This window comes from Heterodontus francisci, chromosome 5 (genome assembly GCF_036365525.1).
Source record: "Heterodontus francisci isolate sHetFra1 chromosome 5, sHetFra1.hap1, whole genome shotgun sequence".
Classification (NCBI taxonomy): Eukaryota; Metazoa; Chordata; class Chondrichthyes; order Heterodontiformes; family Heterodontidae; genus Heterodontus; species Heterodontus francisci.
The window spans coordinates 161,958,622-161,986,571 of record NC_090375.1 but is presented as its reverse complement, the minus strand read 5'-3'; the positions used below and the strand labels follow the sequence as shown (position 1 = coordinate 161,986,571).

Here is a 27,950-nt window from a genome sequence, read left to right as displayed (position 1 = left end):
AAAGCAAACACATTTTAAAAAAAAGAAACTGAGACGGCTTAAGCGGTATACATAATCAAAAAAAAATGAATGTGGCAAAATAATCCGTACACTGCCAAAACTTGCTGTTAAACAGAACTTTCTCTAAAACATGCAATGCTGGTTATAGTTTATGAAAACGAAAGAAAATCATTATGCAAAACAGGAGAATTATAACCTGAATAGCAAAATGAGGAAAATCTGTTTCTTTACATTTAAGCAAATACACTCATGCATTAGAGCTTATGCCACAGTATGTTCTGTATAATGTTTAAAATATCAGCTACTTCATAGCACTGTATTCAAAATATGTCTATCATGCTAGATACTGCAGGGACATTAAAGAATTTCTGGGATGGCCTAAGTCAGAATAGCTTACTGCAGTTTTCTATCAGCCAATAACTGCATTATAAATACTTTACAGACTGTAACTACTTTGAAATCTGCTTCTTGTTCAGAATTTGACAGCACAATGGAATTTTTTTTTATCAAGCAGAAGCCCACACATACCAGAGAAATCCATGGGTACATTGCACTGATTAATCCTTGCATTCTAAACGTTCTTAGTCATTTGTAATATCAATGAAACCATAATCAAGATTGTACTTAGCATTGCTGCCAGGGAACGTTATCAATTTGAGCTGCATAGGAAAGTGATGTCTTTGACCTTGAAAGATTAAGTATGATTTCATGATGAGTTTGTCCTTTTAGTTTTTGATCTTGCCAGTTGTAATTTTTTGGGAGGGGTGCAGCATGAGAATTGTATCAGCAGAACATATTGTCAGTACATTTGACACAGCGCAAGATAATGCAGTTTTAATTCCAACCCCAGTAGGTCAATCCACCACCAATGCATCATATGCTTGTTTCATTCCCACCTCCTCCTTTTCCCCCTCTGACCCCCTGGAATATTTCCCAATTTAGGACTTTAAATGCTGAGATATACAGAGACTTCATACAGATACTCCTGACTGAATTTATTATGTATTCCAGTTTCTTGTTTACTAAGGTACGGATCAGAACTTCTCAGAACATGAGTGATGCAAGCTGCAGGACCCCCAAGTTCCACCGGAGCAGGGTCTTTAAGTAGCAGCAGTCTTTTCAGTTTGAGTTGAATTGTGTCTGTGCTAAAAGTACGGCTTATAATTCATTTATCTAGATAAAGCATAAATGACACCAAAAAAATACAGAACAACAAAAGATCATAAGCGTTCCAAGGCTGCCATCAAAGCAGAAAGGTTCAGAGGACATCAGAAACCACGGGAGTAAACCTCATGTAGTTCATGAAATAAACTAGATAACAGCATAACAGTTTTGCACATATTTATTATTTCATACATCATATACTTATAACCATTTTTTCACAGAAAAAGTTTGTTTTCTTACTATTGCAAACTGCAGCTTGCTGATTACAGTTGTGAGGTTGAAGGGTTCTGTGATGTAGGAGAAAATGCTTGGCAGCGCATTGCAAATTTGAGTTAATGCCAAGCACTGTGAAATTAAAGTGCAGCAGTTTGCTGGTTTATATCCTGTATAGCACTACACAGGCCTGCAGATGTCACAGAATTGTTTTCATTTCAAGATATGGGTCGACATCAGATAGACAGATACCCGACCCAAACTAAGAATTCCATTCCACCAAAAATCATTTGTCTCTCATTATAAAAAATCCATTTATAATGCTTTAGAGGTACATTATTCGGTTTCCAGCAAAACACTATCTCCAATTATTCATATTTTTAATGTTTATCCCACTGGCTATTGTCATTCCATTTGCTTGAAGACAATCAATGTGTTGGATGCATAATCTTGAGTACATTAGCAGTTACTTTTCTAAAGATAATGGTAATTCATATTTTTATCAGAGAAATGCACCTCATGTTTTTGTATGTTCCTCTCAACACACTTTCTATAGCTTTCTCCCCTTTCTTTGTGCCATGCACCCTTTCCAGACTGAATGAGTAAGTAAGCAACCTGGTGCTAGGTTCTTAGAAAATTGAAAAAATGTAATAAGATCACTTGACCAAAGGAGTCCATTCCTTCCTCAGTTTATGTGCAATATGTTTTGCCATGGACTCTGCCCAACTCACTCAATATCTTGACAGAGACAACTAACTACAGCTAAATTTCCAAAGAGATGTCAAAATTCTTCTTCACTGTCAAAAGTAATTGAGCAAACCTGCAGGATATTAATCCATCCTTGCAAACCACAATTACAAATCTACATAGTACATGCCACAGGGTAACACCCATTATCCCAGCAGCTCATCAATCATTTTTTATGCTAGTAGATTATAAAGTTACATTTTTGAAAGAAGGTGATTCAATTACCTTTAAGGACACTACAAGCTCCAAATTGCTATACTGCATTTCTCCTCAATGGTAAGTCACATTTTCAATCGCATTAATCAATGCTAGCAGCCTAAAGTTGGGAACATTGAAGTCTTTAATAATATTGGTCAGAAAGTATCGATTAACATGATTGTGCATACCTACTAAGTACATAGCCCACTGAATTTGATATATTATACTCACATCAGTGTGCACCTCAATTGTATGAAGAACATCTATGTATAATATTTTATTATTGAATTATTCTGTTTGCAGATGTTCAATATGGAAGCAGTTGATATATTTGCACAAAGGAAATAACTTTTTTGTTCCAACTGGCACAGTGAAAGACACCCATGACATGACTATCTCATTCCAGAAGCTCAAATATTGCAGTTACATGCAGGAGAGTGAACTGAAAATATGTTAAAAGCTTCTAATCTATATATGATCAGAGTTTGAAAGAACATGAGAACTCAAGAACATAAGGAACAGGAGCAGGAGTAGGCTAATGGGCCCTTCGAGCCTGCTCTGCCATTTAATAAGATCATGGCTGATCTTCTACCTCAGCCACACCTTCTCGCATTATCCTCATATCCATTGATTCCCTTAGTACCCAAAAATCTGTTGCTCTCTGACTTGAATATACTCCACCGACTAAGCAGCCACAGCTCTCTGCGGCAAAGAATTCCAAAGGTTCACAACCCTTTGGGAGAAGAAATTTCTCCTCATTTCAGTCCGACATGCCTGAATCTTTATTCTGAGACCGTGATCCCTAGTTCTCAACTCTTCAGCCAGGGGAAACATCCTCCCAGCATCTACCCTGTCAAGCCCCTTAAGAGCTTTAAATGTTGCAATGCAATCTTCTAAATTCTAGGGAATATAGGCCTCATCTAATCAGTATCTCCTCATAGGACAATCCCTCCATCCCAGGAATCAGTCCAGTGAACCTTTGCTCTGGCATGGGACTGAAAAAGAGGGTAACGCATAAATGCAAAATTAAAACCTTTTTATTTTAATACTAGAATATCACAAGCAAATTAAATATCAATTTGTACTGTGCCCTATCAGTGCAGCTAACTTCATTACAAACTGAGACACTAATTACAAGGAATTGATAATATTTTAAATTATAACTATATCTGCAACATTATAATAACTGTTCTGTACTTGAACAGTGGCTTGGAGGTCTCTGCAATGACGACATTGGCAACAAATGCACAGGTTAACCCTCTGTGCTCCACAATCCTCCAGTGAATTCATAGAATGGAACATCAAGGGCACGTCACATTTAGGAGCATTGGCTCCATTCTGACAATGTGGGGATGGGTTGCATTATGTACGCTCCAATTTTTAAAATTTCATTCATGGGATGTGGTCGTTGCTGGTAAGGTCAGTATCTATTGCTCATCCCTAATTGCCCCTGAGAAGGTGGTTGTGAGCCAGCTTCTTGAACCACTGCAGTCTGTGTGGTGTAGGTACAAGCACAGAGCTGTTAGGGAGGGAGTTCCAGGATTTTGACCCAGGGACGATGAAGGAATGGTGATATAAGTCCGAGTCTGGATAGCGTGTGACTTGGAGGGCAACTTGCAGCTGGTGGTGTTCCCATGTGCCTATTGCTCTTGTTTTCCTAGGTGATAGACATTGTGGGCTTGAGAGCTGCTGTCGAAGAAGCCTTGGCAAGTGTTGCAGTGCACATCATACATGGTACACACTGCAGCCACCATGCGCCAGTGGTGGAGGGAATGAATGTTTAAGGTGGTGGATGGTGTTGAGCTTCTTGAGTGTTGTTGGAGCTGCACTCATCCAGGCAAGTTAACAGTATTCTATCACACTGTTGACTTGTGCCATGTGAATGGTGAAAAGGCTTTAGGGAGTCAGGAGGCGAGTTATGCATGGCCGAATACCCAGCCTCTGACCTGGTTTTGTAGTCGCTGTATATATGTAGCTGGCCCAGTTAAGCTTTTGGTCAATGGTGATCCACAGAATGTTGATGGTGGGGGATTCAGCGATGGTAATGCCATTGAATGACAAGGGGATGTGGTTATAATCTCTCTTGTTGGAGTGTGCTGCAAATGTTATTTGCCACTTATCAGCCCAAGCCTGAATGTTGACCAGGTCTTTGTTGCATGCAGGCAGGGACTGCTTCGATTATCTGAGGAGCTGCGAATGGTACTATGCACTGTGCAATCATCAGTGAACATCCCCACTTCATAGAATCATAGAAAGTTTACAGCACAGAATGAGGGAACTTAGCTCATCATGTCTGTGCCAGGCAAAATATGATCCACCCATTCTAACCCCACCTTCCAGCATTTGGTCCGTAGTCCTGCAGATTATGGCACTTGTGGTTCATAGCCAGACTCCTTTTGAATGATGGAGGGAAGGTCATTGATGAAGCAGCTAAAGAGGGTTGGGCCTCGGATATTGCCTAGAGGAACTCCTGCAGCAATATCCTGGGGCTGAGATGATTGGCCTGCAGCAACCACAAGCATCTTCCTTTGTGCTCGGTATGACTCCAGCCAGTGGAGTCTCTTTCCCCCTGATTTCCATTGACTTCAGTTTTATTAGGGATCCTTGATGGTACACTTGGTGAAGTGCTATCTTGATGTCAAGTTCAGTCAGTATCACCTCACCTCAGGAATTCAGCTCCTGGTCCATGGTTAGATCAAGGCTATAATGAAGTCTGGAACCGAGTGGTCTTGGCAGAACCCACTTTGTTGGGTCGATGTCAATGTTGTAACTGTAGTGGAAAAGTAATACAATTCTTCAAATTTATGAAAGCCGTAGACAAATGTAAAGTAACTGCGGAATGGCACCTATTAGGGACAAAGAAGGTGCTATATGTGTAGAGCCACAGGGCAAGACTAGAATACTTAATGAGTACTTTGTATTGGTGCTTACTCAGGAAGAGGATTCTGACAAAATATCGGTAGAAGTGGAGTTGGTAGAGATAAAGGATAGGGTGGCAATTAATAGGCAGAATGTAATGGAAAGGCTGGCTATACGTAGAATGGGCAAGTTGCCTGGTCTGGATGGCTTGCATCCCAGGTTGCTAAGGGAAGAGGGAGTGAAGACTTTGTAAGGGCTTGCCATAATCTTACAATCTTCCCAACATACCGAGGAGGTGCCAGAGGATTGAAAAGTGGCAAAATGGGACACCCTTGTTCAAGAAAAGGTGTAAGGACATTCCTAGTAACTACAGGCTAGTCAGTTTAACATCAGTGGTGGGTAAGGTTTTAGAAACAATAATCAGGGAAAAAATTAACAGGCACTTGGAGAGGTTTGACATAATTATGGATAGCCAGCATGGATTTGTAAAAGGCAGATCAAGTTTGACTAATTTAATTGAATTTTTTGATGAAGTAACAGAGAAGGTTGATGAGGGGAATGTAGTGGATGTTGTATATATGGATTTTAAGAAAGTGTTTGACAAAGTGCCACATAAAAAGCTGGTTAACAAAATTGAGGCTCATGGAATAGAAGGTTCAGTGTCAGCTTGGATAAAACAATCAGATTAAGGACAGAAAAAAGCCAGCAAGTCGTGGTAAATGATAGTTTTTCAGATTTAAGATGGTAGACAGTGATGTTTCCCCAAGGGTCAGTGCTGGGACCACTGCTTTTTTGATTTGCATAAATAACTTGGATATTGGAATACAGAGTAAAATTTTAATGTTTGCCAAATATACCAAACTTGGAGGTGTGGCAAACAGTGAGGCTGATACCAATCCACTGCAACAGGACATAGATAGGCTAGCAGAATGGGCAGACAAGTGGCAGAAGGAATTTAATACATGGAAGATGCATTTTGGTAGAAGGGATAGGGAGAGGCAAAAAAGACTTAATAGCACAGTTGTAAGGAGTGTGTAGGGACAGAAGGACATGAGGGTGAATATGCATAGATCTTTGAAGGTGGCAGGACATATTCAGAGAGTAATTAGCAAAGTATATGAGATCTTGGGCTTCATAAATAGAGGTATTGAGTACAAAAGCAAGGAAGTTATGCGGAACCTTTATAAAGCTCTGGTTAGGCCACAACTAGAGGACTGCATCCAGCTCTGGTCATTGCACTTTAGGAAAGATGTGAGGATCCTTGAGAGGGTGCAGTGGAGATTTAACAGAATGGTTCCAGGGATGAGGGAATTTAGTTGCAAAGTTAGGTTGGACAAGCTGGGGTTGTTCTCCTTACAGCAAAGGAGGTTGAGGGGAGATTTGATAGAGGTGTCCATGATTAGATTAAAACAAGGTTTAGGTAAGGTAGACAAAAGCTTTTCCTATTAGGTGATGGCACAAGGACTAGGGGACAGAGATTTAAGGTCTTGGGTAAGAGATACAAGTGGTTGTGAGGAAGAACATTTTTACGTAGCATTTGTAATGACCTGAAACTCACTGCCCATGAGGGTGGTGAAGATCAATGGTTCAGGAGGAAATTGGACTTGAGGGAAATAAACTTGCAGGACTACGGGGTCGAGCAGGGGAATGGCACTGGCCGGTGCACTGCAGAGAGTGGATCTGCCAAATGGCCTCCTTCTAGGCTGTAATGACTGTAAGAGAAGGATTTTCCCTGCGGGCTACAGGACCCCACCGTTAAGGTCAAATGGCGGTCAGAAGCCCACACAATGGGCTGAATTTTGTGCCCACGGCGGGGCTCCTAGCTCCGGGTCAAAAAGGCATGGTGAATCCTGCCTCGGTGAGCTGGAGCCCCCTCTGCGTACTTCCCCAGTGTCGGGCCAATTAACAGCCCAGTGCCGTTATCCTCATCCCTTTAAAGACAGGACTCTCGCCTCCAAAAGCTGCCGGCCAATCACAGGGCCAGCAGTATCAGCACCACCACCGGAAGCAGTGGCCACTGCTGGTACTGCACCAGGCCTTGAACCCAGGCCCAGCACTGGAGACCCGGACATCAGGTAAATGAGGTGGGGCCACCGGGGCCAGACCGGCAGGCCCCGGTGAGGGTGGGCGTGTAGTGGAAAGGGAGAGTGCTTCACGGAAGTTCAAGTTTTCCTGGCAGGGGTCCTCCGTGGGACACGGATTGCCCATGGAGGAGGGCAACCGCCCCCAATCCCACAGGGAGGTTGATTCGTTTTACTGGGCGACCGCCCCACATAGTGGAGGCAACCCCCGTCATTGGTTAAATCCCAGCAAAGGCAGGAAGAGGCCTTTAAATTTATAATTAATAGGCCTCTTGATGTCCTCAATTGGCCTCTGGGTGGGAAGGCTGTCTTTGGCCTATCCTGCCCCGAACAAAATTGCCCATAAAATTCAGCCCGGTGTGGAGAACAGTCACTCGCTTGTGATTTTCCCCAAGTTGGCCAATTAATGGCCAGAGGGCAGGCTCACCATCCAATTAAGGATGGTGGGTAGGCTCTTGAAGTTGTGGGGTCAATAGAAGGCTCTCCAACTCAGAATAAGCAGCAGCTGCCATTCAAGGTAAGTGAGTGTCACGCTAACGAAGGGAACAGTGATGAAATATGAAATGAACTGGAGGAATTATGAAATAAAAGTCAACTGTTGAACTAAACTACAAGCAATTTGACACACTTGTGTCGCAGACAAAACAGAGTAGTGGTTAGGTGATCCCTCCTGTACTGTCTGAATCACCTGGGAGTGACAGCCCTTAGTCACCTGACTGACATCCCAACCTGACAAATTTCTACCTTAAAAGGTATCTTTCTGGAACGAGAGAGAACAGCCAGAGAAGGTCTTTTCTAGCAGAACAGCTATGAGACAGTTCCAGCTAAGCAGGAGCCCTGCTGTCAACAGAGAAATTGCAGGGAGACTTTGGAATTCCCCTACCTGCAAAAGTGAACCAGGATTTCCACCATCGACTTTGGAGTAAGGCTTAACTACATGGGGCCTGCAACACCTCAACCTTAACAAGACAAAGAACTTTCAGATCTGCACCATTGAAAGATTTCCTCCTGAAAAGCTTTTAAAGGTCTTTTTAAAACAACAAACTCTTTTACACAATTGGACTCTAGCTGAATGCTACTATTCTACTAGCTCTATTTTTTCATGTGCATGTGTGTGTGCGCGTGTGAATGCGTGAGTGGGTGAGGTCACAAAGGTTTTTTGGTTATTGTGTAAAATAAATATTTATCTTTCTTTTTTAAACTGCAAGAAAACCTGTCGTTTGTCCGTTTATTTGACCCTTAAAACACTCAGGGACTAAAACACTATTTTAAAAATAATATTTGCGGTCAGTTGAGAGGTGAAAAGTGGAAGTCACTCACACCAGCTCGCACCTATCTGTAACATGAGGGAGATGGCTCATCAAGATGCAGACACCCGCTCTCCAAATTTTTCAAATTTGAAGTAAAAGTTAGTGTAAGCAGCCAGACCACCATTGTGAAGGGGGAGCCCCAGGGCGGCCAGTGGCTGCAGCTGAGGCCCGGAAGGTGGGTAAGGCCTCTAAGCCTGCCGAGAGCACTGGCACCTCACCCCCACCCCCTCCAGTCTGCCGCCAAGAGGTCACGTCCAGGTAGCTGCACTGTTCCCTGCTGCTTCTGGAAACCCGGAAGCTGATTGGAAAATCCCAGTCGGCTTCCGACAATCGTCCTTAATAGCCCTTTAATTAGTTGAGTTGGCTAGCCACCGTTTTAGGGTGGGTAGTCCTGTCGCTCCCCAATCCTGCCTCTGGGAAAATGGCCCGGGGCGCATTGGAGCCAGGAAACCAGCACGCTGACTGTCAGGGTGCAAATCCACATGTGCCTGCCCCTATTAGGGCCTAAAACGTCAGCCCTATGATTCTATGATTAAACATAGACAATGATCAAAGGATTAGTGGACACAAGTATCAAAGTTGCAAGTCTGAATCAAGGCTAGAAATTAGAAAAAATAATTTATTTGCCGACACCATAGCAGGAATTTACAACAGACTCACAGGGAAGTTTGCTGATTTGGGATTAATTGACACCTTTAAAAAGAAGCTGGATGTTTTTCAGGCAATTTAGGGCAAGGAACTTAATGCGGTATAATAAGGATCGTATGTGATTTTAGAGGAAAATTAGTGATAGAATGAAACATTGGTTATGGATTAAGATTTTCTCATGTTTTTATGTTCTTATTTTTTTATACTTCGCAATTTACAAAGTGATGAATTTTAGGAGATCCCAAAACAGGTCCCTAAGTGTACTTTACTCTAAGTGAGGCAATTTCAATGACAGGAGAATAAGAACTTGTCAAATGTTGCCCACGTGTCACACATCCTTCAGAGATTTCAAAAGAGCTCAACAGCCAGGAGCAGCATGGAAGTACGACGAGTGAATTGACCAGAGAACCAATCTGATCTACAAATTTTACAGAATGATCATGTCACTTAGGGGGTGAAACCCCTCTTCAGTTATAGGGCCAAATGAGTGATACTGAAGTGGCAGCCTGTGTTATATTCTGCACAATATTCTTTTCCACTAAATTTAATATCATGGAAATACAGAGGGGCAAAATTCTTCTTCACTGCTTCAGATTGACCAGATGCTTTCAGACTACATATAGTAATCACTCCCAAATTGTTTAACACTCTGATTTTTGCCGAGGAAAAACATCTTTAGGGGAAACATTTGATTATGTCTGTTGGCTTATTTGGTCCTACTTTCTAGCCTACTATCTGGTAGGACTCCTTCACATTATACATATTATCACAAAAATGTGCTATGTCGAATGATGATTTTTAATCCACCAGCTGGAAACCTGAATTGAATTTTTTTTAAAAAGTGACTCAATGCTAGCAGCATTGGCCACCCCAATTTGCATCACTGTACTTTCCACATTCCAATGCATTGAGATGAAGACAGCATGACTGCACAGATCCATCAAGGACAATGACCTGGGGAGTTTGAGTGAACCACCTATCCTGTTCCCATTAATAAAGTGTCAAGGCCATTACCTGAATATTCAACTGGTAGAGACAAATCACTCAAACCTAATCATTTGAACAATGTGACCCTAACTGTGAGAAGGGAATTCCTAGATATGGACTGATTAAGTGGCAAGACGGAATACACACCAGTAACCAGCATGCTTGAATCAATGGGTGACGGTCATGTCACAGGCCCAACCTTCGTGTGCTTAAGCTTGTGTTTTCTCTGCAGTAGAGAGACAAGCAGCGAGACACAAGAGAGAAGACGCAGTAGGGTCCCTTCCTTCCTTTCTCTCTCTTCAATCCACCTTTGCAAGCTTTGAACCATGCCTGCTGACCATGACCACCCATAGATGCCCCTGCTGTAGAAGGAAATCAGCTGTGCTACTGTCTCCAGGAGAACCACTGAATCAGCAGTCCATATCTCCAAATTGGAAGCCTCAGGACCACCAAAGGGAAGTCCCACGACGACCGAATTTAGTCTGAAGCCAGCTGAGTCACCAACCTCCACAGACTGTATCCCCCTTTTTATTACTCTGAACTCTAATTTGACCAATATATCCTTCCACACTTTGTAGCCTATTTGTGTGCGTGTGTGAACTTCGAGAGTGCGTGTGTGAAATTGAGAGCGTATTTTATTATTTTACTTAGATCAGTTTAGTACAATAAAACTAACCTCGTTCTTTGTTAAATTCAAGAAAACCTGTCTGATTGGTTCTTTTAATGATCACAGCACGTAAACAGATAAACACTCACTGAATTGGCAAGTATATCCACTTCTAAAAGAAATAAACCCGTGGCAGTCAAACAAAGAGAAAGAAAAGATTGGAGCCTTTTGACCCCTCCTCACCTCATTATAGCAACATGTTTACTTTGCCTGTTTCCAATATGTATTACCTGCTCTTGACCTTTATTAAAATACACCTGCCATATTTCAGCCCAACTATGTTACTGGGCTGAATAGATGCAGCTTGCTTTTAATTCAGAATTCAATGCCAGACATAATGGGCCTGAATTTGTTGAAATCGTGCACTCCACTAATAGCGCATTGGAACAGGAGCAGGCCATTCAATGAGATCATGGATGAACTGTGATCCAACTTCATATACCTGCCTTTGCCCATATTCCCTTTGGTTAACATAAATCTATCAATCTCAGTTTTAAAATTAACAATTTTAAAGCAAAGTAAACATGTTGCTATAATGAGGTGAGGAGGGATCAAAAGCATCAATTGCCATTAGCTGAAGAGTGTGTCAAACATCTACCTTTGCCTGTATAAGTTTTTCCTAATTTCACTCCTAAAAGGCCTGGCTCTAATTTTTAGACTATAGCACCTCATCTGAAGACCCCCCAACCAACAGAAATAGTTTATTCCCATCTACCCCATCTGTCCCCCTTTATATCTTGTAAACTTAGATCAAATCACCACTTAACCTTCTAAATTCCAGCGAATACAACTACAGTTTGTGTAATCTCTCATCATAATTTAGCCCTTGAAGGCCAAGTAACATTCTGGTAAGTCTACGCTGTACTCCCTAGAACAAAGAACAAAGAACAGTACAGCACAGGAACAGGCCATTCGGCCCTCCAAGCCTGCGCCGATCTTGATGTCTGCCTAAACTAAAACCTTCTGCACTTCCGGGGTCCGTATCCCTCTATTCCCATCCTATTCATGTATTTGTCAAGATGCCTCTTAAACGTCTCTATGGTACCTGCTTCCACCACCTCCCCCGGCAACAAGTTCCAGGCACTCACCACCCTCTGTGTAAAGAACTTGCCTCGCACATCCCCTCTAAACGTTGCCCCTCTCACCTTAAACCTATGTCCCCTAGTAACTGACTCTTCCACCCTGGGAAAAAGCTTCTGACTATCCACTCTGTCCATGCCGCTCATAACTTTGTAAACCTCTATCTTGTCGCCCCTCCACCTCCGTCGTTCCAGTGAAAACAATCTGAGTTTATCCAACCTCTCCTCATAGCTAATGCCCTCCACACCAGGCAACATCCTGGTAAACCTCTTCTGTACCCTCTCCAAAGCCTCCATGTCCTTCTGGTAGTGTGGTGACCAGAATTGCACGCAATATTCTAAGTGTGGCCTAACTAAAGTTCTGTACAGCTATAGTATGACTAGCCTATTTTTATACTCTATGCCCCGACCGATGAAGGCAAGCATGCCGTATGCCTTCTTGACTACCTTATCCACCTGCGTTGCCACTTTCAGTGACCTGTGGACCTGTACGCCCAGATCTCTCTGCCTGTCAATACCCCTAAGGGTTCTGCCATTTACTGTATACCTCCCACCTGCATTAGACCTTCCAAAATGCATTACCTCACATTTGTCCGAATTAAACTCCATCTGCCATTTCTCTGCCCAAATCTCCAACCGATCTATATCCTGCTGTATCCTCTGACAATCCTCATCACTTTCCGCAACTCCACCAACCTTTGTGTCGTCCCCAACCTTACTAATCAGACCAGCTATATTTTCCTCCAAATCATTTATATATACTACAAACAGCAAAGGTCCCAGCACTGATCCCTATGGAACATCACTAGTCACATCCCTCCATTCAGAAAAGCACCCTTCTACTGCTACCCTCTGTCTTCTATGACCGAGCCAGTTCTGTATCCATCTTGCCAGCTCCCCTCTGATCCCATGTGACTTCACCTTTTGTATCAGTCTGCCATGAGGGACCTTGTCAAAGACTTTACTGAAGTCCATATAGATAACATCCACTGCCCTTCCTTCATCAATCATCTTTGTCACTTCCTCAAAAAACTCAATCAAATTAGTGAGACACGACCTCCCCTTCACAAAACCATGCTGCCTCTCACTAATAAGTCCCTACAAGGCCAATATATCCTTGCTAGATTTTGGTACCTAGAACTGCTCACTGTACCCAAGATGGAGTCTAAATAGGGCTCTGTATAGCTGAAGCATGGCTTCTACCCCCTTTAATATTTGTCCTCTAGATAGAAAAGTAGCATTCCTCAAGCCTTTTTGATTATTTTCTGCACCTGTTTAGGTAGATATAATCCAGCAGGAGCAGAGTGGGGACTGGAGGTCGGATATAAAGGAGCGGACGCAAAGTGGGGAACGGATGCCGGATGTAAAGGAGTGGGAGAAGAGCGGGGATTGGATGCCAGATCTAAAGGAGTGTGAGCAGAGCGGGGATTGGATGCCAGATCTAAAGGAGTGTGAGCAGAGCGGGGATTGGATGCCGGATAAAAAGGAGCAAGAGCAGTGTGGGGATTGGAGGCTGGAAATAAAGGAGCGGGAGCACAGCGAGGATCGGATGCTGGATATAAAGGAACGGGAGTGGGGCGGGGATCGCAGGCCGGTATAAAGAAATGGGAACAGGGCGGGGATCGCAGTCAGGACATAAAGGAATGGGAGCGGGGCGGGGATCGCTGTCCGGATATAAAGGAATGGGAGCAGTGCAGGGATCGCTGACTGGATGTAAAGGAATGGGAGAAGGGCGGGGATCGCTGGCTGGATGTAAAGTTGCGGGAGCGGGGTGGGGATCGCTGTCTGGATATAACGGAATGGGAGGGGCAGGGGATCACAGGCCGGATATAAAGGAACAGGAGCTGGGTGGGGATCATAGGCCGATATAAAGGAATGGGAGAAGGGCAGGGATCGCAGGCCGTATATAAAGGAACGGGACAAGAGCGGGGATCGCAGGCCGGATATAAAGGAACGGGAGAAGGGTGGAGATCGCAGGCCGGATATAAAGGAATGGGAGAAGGGCGGGGATCGCAGGCCGGATATAAAGGAACGGGAGCAGTGCGGGGATCGCTGGCCAGATGTAAAGGAATGGGAGAAGGGCAGGGATCGCAGGCCGGATATAAAGGAACAGGAGCTGGGTGGGGATCACAGGCCGATATAAAGGAATGGGAGAAGGGCAGGGATCGCAGGCCGGATATAAAGGAACAGGAGCTGGGTGGGGATCACAGGCCGATATAAAGGAATGGGAGAAGGGCAGGGATCGCAGGCCGGATATAAAGGAACGGGACAAGAGCGGGGATCGCAGGCCGGATATAAAGGAACGGGAGAAGGGTGGAGATCGCAGGCCGGATATAAGGGAACGGGAGAAGGGTGGAGATCGCAGGCCGGATATAAAGGAATGGGAGAAGGGCGGGGATCGCAGGCCGGATATAAAGGAACGGGAGCAGTGCGGGGATCGCTGGCCAGATGTAAAGGAATGGGAGAAGGGCGGGGATCGCATGCCGGATATAAAGAAACGGGAGGGGGCCGGGGATCACAGGCCGGATTTAAATAAATGGGAGCAGTGCGGGGATCGCTGTCCGGATATAACAGAATGAGAGTGGGGCGGGGATCGCAGGCCGGATATAAAGGAATGGGATCAGTGCGGGGATTGATGTCCGGATATAAAGGAATGGGAGCGAGGCGGGGATCGCAGGCCGGATATAAACAAATGGGATCAGTGCGGGGATCACAGGCCGGATATAAAGGAGCGGGAGCGAGGCGGGGATCGCAGGCCGGATATAAAGGAGCGGGAGCGGGGCAGGGATCGCAGGCTGGATATAAAGGAATGGGAACAGGGCGGGATTGCAAGCCAGATATAAAGGAATGGGAGAAGGGTGGGAATCGCAGGCTGGATATAAAGGAATGGGAACAGGGCAGGATTGCAAGCCAGATATAAAGGAATGGGAGAAGGGTGGGGATCACAGGCCGGATATAAAGGAATGGGAACAGGGCGAGATTGCAAGCCAGATATAAAGGAATGGGAGAAGGGTGGGAACCGCAGGCTGGATATAAAGGAATGGGAGCAGGGTGGGGATCACAGGCCGGATATAAAGGAATGGGAACAGGGCGGGATTGCAAGCCAGATATAAAGGAATGGGAGAAGGGTGGGAATCGCAGGCTGGATATAAAGGAATGGGAGCAGGGTGGGGATCACAGGCCGGATATAAAGGAACGAAAGCAGGGTGGGGATCACAGGCCGGATATAAAGGAACAAAAGCAGGGCGGGGATCACAGGCCGGATATAAAGGAACGGGAGAAGGGCGGGGATTGTAGGCCGCATATAAAGGAACGGGAGCAGGGCAGGGATTGCAGGCCGGATATAAAGGAATGGGAGAAGGGCTGGGATTGCAGGCCGGATATAAAGGAACGGGAGGGGGGCAAGGATTGCAGGCTGGATATAAAGGAACGGGAACAGGGCGGGGATCGCAGGCCGAATATAAAGGAATGGGAGCGGGCGGGGATCGCAGGCTGGATGTAAAGGAATGGGAGCAAGGTGTTGATCACAGGCCGGATGTAAAGGCGCGGGAGGGGGGCAAGGATTGCAGGCCGGATATACAGGAACGGGAACAGAGCGGGGATTGCAGGCAGGATAGAAAGGAACAGGAGCAGGGCGGGGATCGCAGGCCGGATATAAAGGAATGTGAGCTAGGCGGGGATCGCTGGCCAGAATAAAAGGAATGGGAGCAGGGCGGGAATCGCAGGCCAGAATAAAAGGAATGGGAGTAGGGCGGGAATCGCAGGCCAGAATAAAAGGAATGGGAGCAGGGCGGGAATCGCAGGCCAGAATAAAAGGAATGGGAGCAGGGCGGGAATCGCAGGCCAGAATAAAAGGAATGGGAGCAGGGCGGGAATCGCAGGCCAGAATAAAAGGAATGGGAAAAGGAGGGGAATCGCAGGCAAGAATAAAAGGAATGGGAGCAGGGCGGGAATCGCAGGCCAGAATAAAAGGAATGGGAGTAGGGCGGGAATCGCAGGCCAGAATAAAAGGAATGGGAGCAGGGCGAGAATCGCAGGCCAGAATAAAAGGAATGGGAAAAGGAGGGGAATCGCAGGCAAGAATAAAAGGAATGGGAGCAGGGCGGGAATCGCAGGCCAGAATAAAAGGAATGGGAGCAGGGCGGGAATCGCAGGCCAGAATAAAAGGAATGGGAGTAGGGCGGGAATCGCAGGCCAGAATAAAAGGAATGGGAGCAGGGCGGGAATCGCAGGCCAGAATAAAAGGAATGGGAGCAGGGCGGGAATCGCAGGCCAGAATAAAAGGAATGAGAGCAGGGCGGGAATCGCAGGCCAGAATAAAAGGAATGGGAGCAGGGCGGGAATCGCAGGCCAGAATAAAAGGAATGGGAGTAGGGCGGGAATCGCAGGCCAGAATAAAAGGAATGGGAGCAGGGTGGGAATCGCAGGCCAGAATAAAGGAACGGGAGCTGGGCGAGAATCGCAGGCCAGAATAAAAGGAATGGGAGCAGGGCGGGAATCGCAGGCCAGAATAAAAGGAATGGGAGCAGGGCGGGAATCGCAGGCCAGAATAAAAGGAATGGGAGTAGGGCGGGAATCGCAGGCCAGAATAAAAGGAATGGGAGTAGGGCGGGAATCGCAGGCCAGAATAAAAGGAATGGGAGTAGGGCGGGAATCGCAGGCCAGAATAAAAGGAATGGGAGCAGGGCGGGAATCGCAGGACAGAATAAAAGGAATGGGAGCTGGGCAGGGATCGATGGCCAGATATAAAGGAACGGGAGCAGGGCGGGGATTGCAGGTCGGATATAAAGGAATGGGAGCAGGGTGGGGATCGCAGGCCGGATATAAAGGAGCGGGAGTGCGGCGGGGATCACAGGCATGATGTAAAGAAACAGGAGCAGGGCGGGGATCGATGGCCGGTTATAAAGGAACGGGAGCAGAGTGGGGATCACAGGCTGGATATAAAGGAGCGGAGCAGGGCGGGAATCGCAGGCCAGATATAAAGGAATGGGAGCAGAGTGGGGATTGATGGCTGGATATAAAGGAATGGGAGCAGAGTGGGGATCACAGGCCGGATATAAAGGAACAGGAGCATGGCCGGGAACGCAGGCCGGATATAAAGGAATGAGAGCAGAGTGGGGATTGATGGCTGGATATAAAGGATCAGGAGCATGGCCGGGAACGCAGGCCGGATATAAAGTAACGGGAGCAGGGCGGGGATCGCAGGAAAGATATAAAGTAACGGCAGCGGGGCGGGGATCGCAGGCCGGATATAAAGGAACAGGAGCCAAATCGAGCAATGGACAAAAGGAAAACGAAAAGTGATATCAGAGTGACATCACAATCAACAGAGAGCACGGGGGAACAGACAGCACGGGGGAACAGACAGCACGGGGGAACAGAGAGCACGGGGGAACAGAGAGCACGGGGGAACAGAGAGCACGGGGGAACAGAGAGCACGGGGGAACAGAGAGCACGGGGGAAACAGAGAGCACGGGGGAACAGAGAGCACGGGGGAACAGAGAGCACGGGGGAACAGAGAGCACGGGGGAACAGAGAGCACGGGGGAACAGAGAGCACGGGGAAACAGAGAGCACGGGGAAACAGAGCATGGGGGAACAGAGAGCACGGGGAAACAGACAGCACGGGGGAACAGAGAGCACAGGGAAACAGACAGCACGGGGGAACAGACAGCACGGGGAAACAGACAGCACGGGGGAACAGAGAGCACAGGGAAACAGACAGCACGGGGGAACAGAGAGCACAGGGAAGCAGACAGCACGGGGGAACAGAGAGCACAGGGAAACAGACAGCACGGGGGAACAGAGAGCACAGGGAAACAGACAGCACGGGGGAACAGACAGCACGGGGGAACAGAGAGCACAGGGAAACAGACAGCACGGGGGAACAGAGAGCACGGGGAAACAGACAGCACGGGGGAACAGAGAGCACAGGGAAACAGACAGCATGGGGGAACAGAGAGCACAGGGAAACAGACAGCACGGGGGAACAGAGAGCACAGGGAAACAGACAGCACGGGGGAACAGAGAGCACAGGGAAACAGACAGTACGGGGGAACAGAGAGCACAGGGAAACAGACAGCACGGGGGAACAGAGAACACAGGGAAACAGACAGCATGGGGGAACAGAGAACACAGGGAAACAGACAGCATGGGGGAACAGAGAGCACAGGGAAACAGACAGCACGGGGGAACAGAGAGCACAGGGAAACAGACAGCACGGGGGAACAGACAGCACAGGGAAACAGAGAGCACAGGGAAACAGAGAGCACAGGGAAACAGACAGCACGGGGGAACAGACAGCACGGGGGAACAGAGAGCATGGGGGAACAGACAGCACGGGGGAACAGACAGCACGGGGGAACAGACAGCACGGGGGAACAGACAGCACAGGGAAACAGAGAGCACAGGGAAACAGAGAGCACAGGGAAACAGACAGCACGGGGGAACAGACAGCACGGGGGAACAGACAGCACAGGGGTGAGTACACTGGAAGCTTTTTATTTAATCTAAATTAATCAACAATAAAAGTAAGACTTGATTGATTGATTAGTATAAAAACTAAAAAAACTAAAGCCAATTTGATATTTTATCATATAATTACAATCAGTGCTCAATTAATTAATCAGATCGAGGGGATAAAATTGAAATTAAATAATGGGGATAGTACAACCAAAGAAGTTTGAATTTTTCAATAAATTATAATCTAAGGGTTTGAGATATGAGTTAAGTAAAAACATTTCAGTTAACCTCCCTATAAATTAAAGTGGAGCATCAGTTATGTGGATAGACTGGGGGTTTTCTCCTTAGAGAAGAGAAAGTTGAAAGGAAATTGATAGAGGTGTTCAAAATCATGAGGGGTCAGGACTGAGTAAATAGCAACAAACTATTCCCATTGGTGGAAGGATCAAGAACCAGAGGACACTGATTTAGGATGATTGGCAAAAGAAGTAATGGCGGCATAAGGAAAACCTTTTTACGCAGCGAGGATCTGGAATACACTGCCTGAGAGTGTCGTGGACGCAGATTCAATCCTGGCTTTCAAAAGAGAATTAGATAATTATCTGAAGAGAAAAAAGTTGCAGGACTATGGGGAAAAGACGGGAGAGTGGGACAAGGCGAGTTAAAATTGCGGAGCGATAGCTCAGACACAATGGACCGAATGGCCTCCTTTTGTGTTGTAACCATTCTATGATTCTGTGACATTTTAATTATCTACGTATCTGGATTCCCAAGTCTCTTTAGATCTCCACTGTTTCTAACTTCACCATTTACAAAGTACCCTGTTCTAGTCTTTTGCTGACATTGAAATCCATTTGCTACAGTTTTGCCCATTCACTTAACCAATGACTATCTGTTTGTAATGTTATACTTCCTTCTACACTAACAACACTGCCTACCTCTGTGGCATCGATGGTGAAGGTCATTATTATGGTGTAGAAATACCAGGGAATTATAGCATCCATGATTCATCCCATTACTTAAGCCACATCATAACCTATGGGGACTTCTGCACTGTTCCACAGAGACCCTCGCCAAAAAGTTGAACAATTAAGTATCACAGCTCTGCTCCCCATCAAAATCAATGGTGACATCAAGTTTGCTGAATTCATGCCACTATGAATGCCACAGCCACTTAGGCCAGTAAAGAATGGTACCAGTGGGCTCAGAACTGGTTAAGTATTTAATTGTTCAGCAAGTTGCTTGAGAGTAGACTTGTTCTAGGAAATTCATTGAAATCTTAAACCTCAATTAATTAATAAAATAAATGTTTTGACAGGCAAGCATGGTCTGATTTTCGCTCGACTGATATTAATATTTATTGAGCTTGTGTGCTGAGCAGGGATTGCAACTGGTAATAAAATATGTCTTGGGAATCGCGCGCAGTTTGGGAGACAAACCTATTCATATGGGTCCTGTCTTAATGCCAATTTAATTATTGACACTGGTTCAGCATAAACTCATCAATCAAATGAATCCCAACCTGGATCCCAATACAAGTTATATTGACTTAGAACAGATCAATGTTGAGGTTAATTCTAGCCTTAGATGTATAGTTTTGCTCATTCTGCCTCAAGAATCATAGAGATGCATTGGGAAGGGTCAAGAGCAGGCTGAGCAGTATGATTCTAGGCCTCACATAATGGTTTTTAAAAAAATTCGAGTAACTCTATTGTCACTGGAGAAGACTGGGTGCGTGGGGAGAGGGGGAGAAATAATACAAATCTTCAAAATTCTGAAAGCTATGGACAAATTTAAAGTAAGCGAGCTTTTAAACTTGGACAATGATTAAAGGACGCACGCACACAAGCAATTTTACCTCTAGGGCATGCAGCAACCTAAAAGATCCCGCACCGGCAGCGCACAAGTCGGCCCCTTTAAATTACCGCACATGCACAACCACGCCAAAAAAATTAAAAGGCTCGCGCACTTAAAAAATCAGTCATGCACCAGAGAAAAAGAAATTAGAGGGTATGTTGGAGACTAGTATCCATTTTGCAAGTCTTAATTGAAGCTAGAGATTAGGAAAAAAACCTTTAATTGCCCATATCACAGCAGACATGTACAACAGGCCTTCCAGGGAAGGTTGCTGATTTGGGATTAATTGATACCTTTACAAAGAAGCTGGAATTTTTCAGGCAATTTAGGGAAACAATCTTAATGTGTTTCCAGGTAAAATCAAGCGTGGTTTTAGAGAAGAATCAGTGATAGAATTATCATACAGTGGGTCTGGATGGTGCAGGCCTGTTGGTCAAACCACCTTTTTTGCTCAGGACTTTTTTTTTAAATGATTCATTCATTAATGTAATTTTAGCCTAGATGAGGAGTACATAGAAGGTTTTCAGGATAATTTCTTGGAACAGTACATTCTGGAGCCAACCACAGAGCAGGCTATACTAGACCTTTTGTGCATTGTGCAACTAGATTGGATTAATTAATGACCTCATAGTTAAGGCGCCCCTAGGTAGCAGTGATCATAATATGATTGAATTTTACATTCAGTTTGAGGGAGAGAAGAGTGGGTCCAAGATTAGTATTTTAAACTTAAATAAGGGCAATTATGAGAGCATGAAAGCAGAGCTTGCTAAAGTGAACTGGCAAATTAGGTTAAGGGATAGGTCAATAGAGATGCAGTGGCAGACATTTAAGGGGATATTTCAGAATACACAGAATAGATACATTTCAACGGGAACGAAAAATTCCAAGGGTGGGACCCGCCATCCGGGGTTAACTAAAACAGTTAAAGATAGTATCAAACTTAAAGAAAAAGCATATAATTGCGCAAAGATTGGAGGGGGGTCAGAAGATTGAACAGAACATAAAGAAAACAGCAAAGAAGGACTAAAAGATTGATAAGGAAGGTAAAATCAGAGGACAAGAGAAAGCTAGCTCGAAATATAAAGACAGATAGTAAGAATTTCTGTAGATATTTAAAAAAGAGTTAACAAAATGAGCATTGGTCCTATAGAAAGTGAGTCTGTGGAATTAATACTGGATAATAAGGAGATGGCAATTGAATTGAACAGGGATTTTGCATCGATCTTCACTATTGATGATATAAGTAACATCCCAGTACTGGTTGTAAGTCAGGAAATGGAAGGGAGCGAGGAACTCAAGAAAATAATAATCACCAGGGAAGTGGTACTGAACAAATTGTTGGAGCTGCTGGCTGACAAATCCACGGGTCCTGATGGACTTCATCTTAAGGTGTTAAAAGAAGTGGCTAGTGAGATTGTGGATGTGTTAGTTTTAATTTTCTAAAATTCCCTAGATTCAGGGAAGGTTCCATTAGATTGGAAAATAATGAATGTAACTCCTTTATTCAAAAAGGGAGGGAGACAGAAAGCAAGAAACTACAGGCCAGTTAGCTTAACATCTGTCTTAGGGAAAATTATTAAAGATATTATGGTAGGGCATTTAGAAAAATTCAACGTAGTCAGGCAGAGTCAACATAGTTTTGTGAAAGGGAAATCATGTTTAACCAATTTATCAGAGTTCTTTGAGGGAGTTACATGTGGTGTGGATAAAGGGGAACCGGTGGATATATTGTACTCAGATTTCCAGAAGGCATTTGATAAGGTGCCACATCAAAAGTTATTACAGAAAATAAAAGCTCATTGTGTTGGGGGTAACATATTGGTATGGATAGAAGATTGGCTGGCTAACAGGAAACAGAGAGTAGGCATAAATGGATCATTTTCTGGTTGGCAAGATGTAATGAGTGGTGTGCCATGGGGATCTATGCCTTGGCCTCAACTTTTTACAATTTATATAAATGACTTAGATGAAGGGACCAAAGGTAGAGTTGCTAAATTTGCTGATGACACAAAGATAGGTAGGAAAGTAAGTTGTGAAGAGGACATAAGGGGGCTACAAAAGGATATAGATAGGTTAAGTGAGTGGGCAAAGATCTGGCAAATGGAGTATAATGTGGGAAAATGTGAAAATGTCCACTTTGGCAGGAAGAATTTTTTAAAAAGCATATTATCTAAATGGCGCGAGATTCAGGGGGATCTGGGTGTCCTAGTGCATGAATCGCAAAAGGTTAGTATGCAGGTATAGCACATAATTAGGAAAGCTAATAGAATGTTATCATTTATCATGAGGGGAAGTGAATACAAAAGTCGGGAGCTTATGCTTCGGCTATACAGGGCATTGGTGAGACCACATCTGGAGTACTGTGTACAGTACTGGTCTCCTTATTTAAGGAAGGATGTAAATGCGTTGGAGGCAGTACAGAGAAGATTTACTAGACTAATACCTGGAATGGGCGGGCTGTCTTATGAGGAAAGATTGGACAGGCTAGGCTTGTATCCACTGGAGTTTAGAAGAGTAAGAGGCGACTTGAGTGAAACATATAAGATCCTGAGGGGTCTTGACAGGGTGGATGTGGAAAGGATGTTTCCCCTTGTGGGAGAATCTAGAACTAGGGGTCACTGTTTAAAAATAAGGGGTTGCCCATTTAAGACAGAAAAGAAGAGAAATTTTTTCTCACAGAGGGTTGTGAGTATTTGGAATTCTCTTCCTCAAAAGGCGGTGGAAGCAGAGTATTTGAATATTTTTAAGGCAGAGGTAAGCAGATTCTTGATAAATAAGTGGGTGAAAGGTTGTCGGGGTAGGTGGAAATGTGGAGTAATCAGTTCAGCCATGAACTTATTGAATGGCGGAGCAGGCTCGAGGGGCTGAGTGGCCTACTCCTGCTCTTAATTCGTATGTTCGTACATCTAGTATTTACCAAGTAATACATTTTGGGAGGTCCCAACACTGTAAGTTCTAGAACCTACCATGGACCAGGCTATTTTGGACCTTGTAATGTATAATGAGACAGGGTTAATTAAAGACCTCATAGTAAAGGATCCTCAAGGCAGGAGTAACATGATGAATTTCACATTCAGTTTGAGCGTGAGAAATGTGGGTTCATATCTCGTGTCTTCATTTACATAAAGGCAATTACAAATGTATGAAGACAGAGTTGGCTAAAGTGGACTGGGAAAATAAGTTAAAAGGTAAGACAGTAGAGAAGCAGTAGCAGACATTTAAGGAGATATTGCACAACTCTCAACAAAGATATATTCCATTGAGAAAGAAAGACTCTACCAGACGATGCACCATCCATGGCTAACTAAGGAAATTAAGGGTGGTATCAAATTGAAAGATAAAGTGTACAATGCTGCAAAGATTAGCAGTAGGCCAGAAGATTGGGAAAATTTTAGAAAACATGATGGCTAAAAATTTTACAAAGAAGCTAAAGATGGCTAAAAAAAAGAGGGAGAAATTAGAGTATGATGGAAAACTAGCAAGAAATATAAAAACGGACAGTAAAAACTTCTACAAATATAAAAAGGAAAATAGTAGCTAAAATGAGCATTGTTTCCTTAGATGGTGATTCTGGGGAATTAGTAATGGGAAACGAGGAAGTAGCAGAGGCTTTGAACAAGTATTTTTGTATCTGTCTTCACAGTGGAAGACACAAAAAGCAGCCCAAGGATAGTCGAAAATCAGGAGGCAAAAAGGAGGGAGAACATAAAACTATCACTAGAGAAAAAGTGGTGGGAATACTAATGGGAGTAAAGGCTGACAAGTCCCCTGGGTCTGATGGCCTGCATCTGAGGGTCTTAATGGAAGTGGCGGCAGAGATGGTGGATGCATTGATTGTAATCTTCCAAAATTCCCTAGATTCTAGCAAGGTCCCAGCAGATTGGAAAACCGCAAATGTAACACCTCTGTTCAAGAAAGGAGGGAGACAGAAAGCAGGAAACTATAAGCCAGTTAGTCTAATATCTGTTGTTGGGAAAATGCTAGAATCCATTACTAAAGAGGTAGTAGCAGGACATCTAGAAAATGACAATATATTCAGGCAGAGCCAACATGGCTTTGTGAAAGGGAAATCGCATTTGACAAACTTATTAGAGTTCTTTGAGGATGTAACAAGCAGGGTGGATAAAGGGGAACCAGTAGATGTAGTCTATTTGGATGTCCAAAATGCATTCGATAAGGTGCCACATTAAAGGTTACTACATAAGATGAGAGCTCATGCTGTTGGGGGTAATAAGTGAATAGAGGATTGGCTACCTAACAGGAAACAGAGAGTCAGGATAAATGGGGCAATTTTAGGATAGCAAACATTAACTAGTGGAGTACCACAGGGATCAGTGCTGGGGCTTCAACTATTTACAATCTATATTAATAAATTAGATGAAGGGCCAAATGTATTGTAGCCAAATTTTCTGACAATACGAAGATAGGTCAGAAAGCAAGTTGTGAGGAGCATACAAAGAGTCTGCAAAGGGATATAGATAGGTTAAGTAAGTGGCAAAAGTTTGGCAGATGGAGTATAATGTGGGAAAATGTGAGGTTGTCCACTTTGGCAGGAAGAATAGAAAAGGAGAATATTATAATAATGGAGAGACTGCAGAATGCTGCGGTACAGAGGGACCTGGGTGTCCTTGTACATGAATCACAAAAAGTTAGCATGCAGGTACAGCAAGTAATTAGGTCAGCAAATGGAATGTTATCTTTTTATTGCAAGGGGGAATGGCGTATAAAGTAGGGAAATCTTGCTACAACTGTACAGGGTGATCGTGAGACCGCACCTTGAGATTGCATACAGTTTTGGTCACCTTATTTAAGGAGGTACATACTTGCATTGGAAGCAGTTCAAAGAAGGTTCACTAGGCTGATTCCTGGGATGAGGGGGTTTGTCTTATGAGGAAAGGTTCAGTAGGTTGGGCGTATACTCATTGGAGTTTAAAAGAGAGGTGATCCTATTGAAACGTACAAGATTCTGAGGAGCTTGACAGGGTAACTGCTGAGAAGTTCTTTCCCCTCATGGGGGAATCTGGAACTAGGGGGCACAGTTTCAAATTAAAGGGTCTCCCATTTAAGAAGGAGATGAGGAGGAATTTCGTCTCTCAGAGGGTCGTTAGTGTTTGGAATTCTCTTTCCCAGTGAGCAGTGGAGGCTGGGTCTTTGAATATATTCAAGGCTGAGTTAGACAGATTTTTGATTGACAAGGGAGTCCAGGGCTATAGGAGGCAGGCAGGAAAGTGGCGTTAAGGTCACAATCAGATCAGCTATGATCTTATTGAATGGCGGAGCAAGCTCGAGGGGCTGAATGGCCTACTCCTGCTCCTATTTCTTATGCTCTTGTTCTTATCCTACATTACTAACAGCCAGGTGCAGCATGGAAGTACAGTGAGTAGACTGACCAAAGAACCAATCTTATCTCCAGTTTTATGTTATTATCATGTCAGTATAGGCGTGAAACTTGTCCCCTGCAATAGGGCAAAACAAGTGTTGTTGAAGTGGCAGCCTGTTTTATACTCTGCACGATTTCCTTTTCCATTTAAGTTGTTAAGACCAGGTGAGCAATGTGTCTAGGGGCCTGTTACTATCTTCACCTGGTCTTATTGTAACAGGGTTTCATTTTAGCCACACTGTGTTTTGAGCTCCCCCTTTCTGAATCCTTGTTCACAGTTTTCCAATTATAAGATAAAGAAAACCAATTCACACGGGGTTTCTGTGGTTTAAAGAAGAAATATGAAATTTATTTCAAACTTAAACTTTAATACGGTTCACGCCTACGGATATACGACACGCTCATGCTAGCATGGACATGTGATACACACATGCAAATAGGGACAGAAAAGAGAAGAAAAGATAAGGTGGAACAGTTTGACGCAATATCTTGTTATGTTGCTGCGAGCTCACTGTCGTCCTTCTGTAAGTAGTCTTGCTTTTTGTTGGGGTCCAGTAGTCTTCTTAAAACCTTGTTCATGTAGGAAACTTTTCTCTCTTTGAGTTTCACATGTGTTCACAAGATTCGGTTCTGTGGGAAGGAGATGGAAGCAGGCAGGAGAGTGGTCTTCTTGCTTCAGTTCCAGGAGAGGTCTTTACTCCATGAGCACACGGCTTTGTCTCAGTTCAATTCCTGTTTTCTCCAATTTAAAACTCTAAGTTCAAAACTCAACAACAGCCAGTTAGTCATGTGACTAAAACTGGTCTGACCAATCCTGTTTATTGGGGAAGCAACTGCTGGGTCCCCATTGTTTCAACATTGTCCGGTACTATGCAAATGCCCTTCCAGTCAGCACTTGCAATTTTAAGTTTTTGTTCATGTGGCGAAATAATGTATGCCGCAGTCTTGGCAGATGGTAGCAGGGTGGTGGTGGTTGCCTGACAAAGTTAATAGAATGTAAATATAGAGAGATAACATTTTTCTTAACAGAAAGAGCTTCTTGTCCCTCTGTATTTATGTGTTATCAGATAATACATCGTCATGGACATTGTTCATGGACTAATTAAACATGCTTCTACTCTTTTCAAAGATACTTGATGTCAAAGGACAAGCACTGAAGACCTGGGACTGATATGTTCCTGGTCTGGTGTTGGAGATCTTCCAATTTCTACAACGTACCCCGGCAAAACTTTGTGCAGGATCTGGCGACAGGTAAAAAATGTTTCTGTCATTCAACAGCAAAGTGTGGGCACTGTTCATTTAGTTGTTTGTATTTAGTGGATGCCATTCCTTCTACCTTGCCCAAGGGAGAGTCCTACTATGCGTCACTGCTGTCCTTCCCCAAGAAAATTACAACCTCAAGGACATAGGTCATTAAGATGTTTGGACTGCATCTGCACTGCAAGTAAAAGAGGAGACAAAGAAACGACAGACAGAGTACAAACTGTGCTACTTAAGTGTATTGGACACAGGGATGAATTAATTATACAATAGACTACTATCAACAAACTTATTAAGTTATAATCATGATTACGGTTTTCAATTTTTATTATATAGGGAAATAATTAAATTATGCTAAATAATTTTACACTTAGCAGACTGCTGAGACTCTGAGAAAGCAGTTTCTCCCTAACCGTATTGCTGTATGCTCATGCACTTAAATCACATTTCTGCATTGAGTCTGCTTTGGATGCTTAAAATAGAAACATAGAAAAGATTTACAGCACACAGGAGACCATTCAACCCATCACGTTCATGTCGGCTGAAAAAGAGCCATCCGACGGTGGGAGAGATCATCATGTCTCATTGGATACCTACCGCCCGCCCCAGCTGGGAAACCCCTAGTCAGTCAGGTGCTGTCTGCCATGGCCTGTTTGCTCCACTGGGTGTTTGGAGCTTACAGAGTCATCGCTCAACAGGAAGGTTGATAATCTATGCACCAGGCAAGACAAGCTCAACCAAGAAGACACCAGTTCATCGCATTGCAAGCTGAAACGTAAGGACCATGCATCCTGGCCTTACCAATGATCTCTGCAGGTCAATGATGCACGCAAGACAGCTGTGATTGACAAAGAACTTACAAGGTTCAATGTGGACATTGCTGTGCTGCAAGAAACTAGGCTTGCTCAAAGTGGATCCCTTGAAGAGAAACATTACATGTTCTTCTGGCCAGGGAAAGCCCAAGAGGCAACACATGAGCATGGAGTGGGTTTTGCAGTAAAAAGACATGCTACTTACAATGACTGAACTCCCCACAGAA

The 27,950-nt window shown here is 44.3% G+C and overlaps 1 protein-coding gene across 2 annotated transcripts in view; it reads right to left on the bottom strand.

Annotated features, from left to right (window-relative positions):
• Positions 1-27,950, bottom strand: part of zfpm2a (zinc finger protein, FOG family member 2a) — a 769,955-nt gene that overhangs the window by 137,898 nt on the left and 604,107 nt on the right. The window lies entirely within an intron of this gene.